Raw genomic sequence first — 4,841 nt, forward strand, 5'->3', positions numbered from 1 at the left:
ATTAAAAAATTTACAACAATGAAATTACTATTAAAATATCAAAATTTATATTAGTTAGTTTAAGGAGAAAATATTTATTTTAGAATTTCTACTCAAAAACTCTACTAGAGTCCTTTTTTACAATTGCCATTCTATTATTTAGCTATTTATCTCAAAATTCCTACACTATTATTAAAGTAGTGATTTAAGCACCATAAGTTCATTTTTTGTACTAAAACACACCAATAATTTGATTTCGTGGTTTACATTCCAATCTAACATTAAATCCTCAATTGGTAAGAAGGGCATTTTAGAAGAGAGGATTTCAAATGTTAAGAGATTTAGTTAATTTTGAGAAAAGTTCTTAATATTGAAAAGAAAGATTTTCATGAGGTCATTATCAATCTCATCAAGAAGAAGAGACAAATGATAGCTAAAATAGTGATGGCAAGGGCACTAAATAATTGGATGACTAAGGAAAAAGTTGAAGAGATTGGACAAGTGTTTGTCTTTATATGTGATAATATAGGCATTGGTGATTAAAGCAAAAATCATGGAATCATTTCTAATAAGATTGAAAATATAGAAGTTGAAGCAATGGAAGACATTTTGTGTATGAGATTTAGGATAAAATACTACAAATATTTTATATAATGAAGTAGCCAAAATCAAGGTGGAAGCAAATACTAGCAAAACTGAAGAAGAAGAAGTTACAATGGAGGCCAAGATATCACGATGTGGAACTAACAAGCTATGGAGGAATAATGGTGAAGTTTTGACAACTTATATTCATTCATTTTAGGCAAGAATTACTACAAAGACATGTGTAAAGATTGAAGGCCTTGAAGAATCAATCTTAACATTGATAGATCATGGCTCTAAGATCAATATCTTATCCAAAAAGGTTTATGAAAAGGGCAAATGGCAAATTAATACCAACCATGGATGAATATTGAGACCTGCCTACAACAAAAGAAGTAACTTTTATAAAACATATTGAGTAATAGATATTAAAATTGATAATGTGAAAGTGGAGTAAAAATTCTTTATGCAAAATTAAAGAAATTATTCAATCATTTTGGAACCACCATATATCATTGCAATAAGAATAGAGACCAAGTTATTGAATGATGGCTCATACTATACTAAGATTCATAGTTTTGATGATAAAAGGTTAATTCAAATTTTTACAATAAGATCAAATCATGAAAGGCATAGAGATTAATTTAGAGAAACTTTTATTGACCATAAACATGATGATTTATAGATTTTTAAATTGCACATGTAGAATATGGGATGTCATGGGTGTAAAGAAATCATCTACTATTACATGCCTCAGTGTACAAAGAAGTGGATGTAAGATTTGGAGTTTAATAGAAGATGGATTTTTGATTTTTTAAAAGATTGAAGATTTAGATTCTATTTATAAAAGATCAATTAAGAAGATTAAAAAAATTTATAAAAAACTAGTATGATTTTGAGTGATGAATTTATTTTTAGAATTGTTGAAGAAGGATTTTTAAATGATATTTTTTAAATTTAAGAAACTTCACAAGGAGAGGTCATTGCATCTAGTGATGTGATGGTATAAATTTACTCAAGAAATAAATGATAAATACTATTTACAAGATTGTGATAAAAAAGATGAAGCTGGAAGCAATACAATTGCCACTAGACTTCAAAGATTATATCAAGAAGGTTGAAGAAGATCTTGGATTGAGAGAGGCAAGAAAGATTGATTATAATTTCATAGAGGAGACATTGGCTAAGCTAAAAATTAAAAGAGATGAATTCTTGAAAAAATTTGAAAAGAAAAGATTCTAAAAAATGATTTTCAAGGATGGTAAGTCTCTTGTTTCTTCACCAAATGAGATTGGATGTATTAATCCAAAGATTGTTGCTTCAATGGTCATTTTTAATATTTCACATGTACCTTAGGATTTGAAGTCAATTCCTATGCCAAAAGCCTTATTACTTAAATTAATAAATCTATTAAAAAAGATATAAATAAAAATATTTGAATTATTTGTGGCTCCATATTCTAACAAATGGTTTACAATATCAAAGAAGTCTAGAACTTTGTGGTTCATTTAAAATATGCAGCAAATCAACAAGGTAATAATTATTTTAAATTAGAACTAATTATGGATGAGATTTTTGAGGCTTTTATAAGACATGTATCATAGACATACTATCACAAACTTACATACTTATTCTAGTAATTGTCTATATGATTAAGTAGAAGTAGGTAAAAATAAATAAAAATAAATTAATTTCATAATATCTTCTAAAGAAGATTCTCAAAAGCTTCATAGATACAATTTTGAATTTACATGTGTTTATAGTTGATTTTTAGGTTAGAAACTTGGTCAACAAGTTAGCCATATTGTCATATTGTGGTTTTGCTACTATGTGAAAATAATGCACATAAATATTTAATGTATAATTTATTATACAACATGAACATATATTATGTAAAACTTATAAGAATAAAGATTGGATAGGAATCTTGGTAGCAAAAAAAAATTTTATGACATCCATATGGATGAATGGAGATGGATGATAAAAATCTCTATTCTTATTGGCCAAAAATCATGCCCAATAGGCTTTAAGGAGGCTACCCAAAGCCTTACTAGGTATTAAGATTATTTTTTTAAAGTCATTCGAGCTTTGGAGGCTAGGATCAGCAAGTTTAGGTTTTTGGCTATGATTTTGGTGAAAATTTGGTATGATTTGGATTTATGTAAAAGAGAGATGGGCGCTCAAAGTTAAGGTATTGATTTTGTACCTAATACGACTCTTTTGGAAATAATACATGTGTATACAAAGCAATAAAAGATCAGCAATTGGAATTGAAAAGAAAATTTTTTTGGCTACATCTTTTGCATATTTTTTGATAGATTTTAAGTTGCGATAAAGGAGATATTGGAGGTTGAAGTCAATGCTTATAAATCTAAAGATAGTAATCGACCTTATTCAATAGCGGTTGTATTTTGAGCTATATTTTAAGCAATTTGAAAAGATTTTGGCTCAAAATTTCCTAGAATATGTATAATTATGTTAATAAATTTTATGCACAAATTTTATAGCATTTGAATTTTGAATTTTTGAGATATGAAGACAATAGTACTTAGGTGCTTATAAATTAGGGTTTAGAGCACCTATTACTGTTTCTAAGATGCAAGAAGATCACTAGTAATTTTACATTTCTTTTTTTTGATAGTAAAGCTTAAAGATAATAGCTATGTTATATAAAAATTTGAAATAAATCTAAATAATTGGATCAAAAGTTATAAATTTCTAAAATTATGGAAGAAAAAATTCTTTACAAGAAAAATATGTTTTGATGCATTTTGCTGCAATTTGGATATTTTATATAAATTAAAGAGGTTGTAAGAACTAAGACTTTGTATATAAATTAAAGGTGGAATAAATCACTTATTAGAGCTTAGCAAATAAGTTAAAGCTAAATCCTCTATAGCTAGATACCCCATGTATTTTTAGATTACAAATCATGCTACACGATAATGTATCATATGTGTAAGTAGTTTGTGGAACAAGCTAACTATATGGAACATACATAGAAAACTTGCCTTGCAAGTTAAGATATGTGGCTTATAAATTCAACACATATTGGAGATTCTATAGAATGTTGCCACATAGCTCTTAGATAGATAATATATAGAGGCAAGAGTGAAACCTTCTTCACTCTTATCAACTCTTTTCTTGTTTTAGTCTAGATTCAAGGTTCCTTATTTTTCTTATCTTTTGGCAATAGCCATTCTAATTTTTTTTTAATATACATGTTTTTTTTTATTTCTATTTTATCATTTTTCTTTGAAAAAAGTTTCATTCAATAATTTACTTTTATTCATTTCTTATCCTTGATAGATTGACAAGAATGGACTTACAATATTAGAGCTTTGTCTTTTCTTGATTAAGAATGGATTATTCCTTTCTCTTAATAAGACATAAGCATATTAAAAGTTGCAGATTATCTTTTTTTTAAACTAATATTGACTTTAATATTTTCTTTATTCTCAAGTCCTCTCTTTTATTTGTCTTGAGTAATATTAGACATCTTCTCTTTTCTAAATATTATTATGGCAAAGCTTCTTAAAATGAAGAGTGCAATGGCTCAAATGTAAAAGTAATTAAGAAAATTAATACTTGTGATCCATCAACTCAATTTATGATTATAAGAAGCAACAAGAATGGTAGGGAGCAAAGATATAGAGATGATTGGAGGTGCTTCAATATGTATACTAAATCATGTCCCTTCTCCTATGGTGGAACATCCTTCCAATATTAAAGAACTAAGATTTGTAGTCCTCGAGAAGTTTGATGGTACAAGATCCAAGTTTCAAGGATTTATCAATCAACTACAACTTGTGATTGAACTTCAATTTTAAAGCTATCCAATTCAAAGATTGCAAGTTAGATTCATTGATACACTTCTTTCAAGTTCAACATTATGATGATTTTCATCTTTTTTTGAACAATGACATCTAATATTGGATAATCTAAAGGCTTTTTTGACAAAGTTTCAATCTATGTATAGAAAATATGATGTAATATATATTACAATCAATAAGATCTATACTTCTCAACAAGGCAATTGACTAGTAGCATTATATGCTTTATAATTTTAACAACTTATAACTGATATCAAGTGAGATGCTCTTACACTTCTTAGTTGATTTCTCTATAGATTACAATATGATATAAAAAAATTGATACTCAACTTACTTGATCTTCAAACATTGAGTCAAGCAATTGACTTTGTTGTGAAGTATAACAATCGACTTTTTAAATTTTAATTTGAGAGTTGTATAAGTATACCTCAATATTACTATAATTTA

Source organism: Physcomitrium patens, chromosome 20 (assembly GCF_059467195.1).
Source record: "Physcomitrium patens ecotype Gransden chromosome 20, ASM5946719v1, whole genome shotgun sequence".
Classification (NCBI taxonomy): domain Eukaryota; kingdom Viridiplantae; phylum Streptophyta; class Bryopsida; order Funariales; family Funariaceae; genus Physcomitrium; species Physcomitrium patens.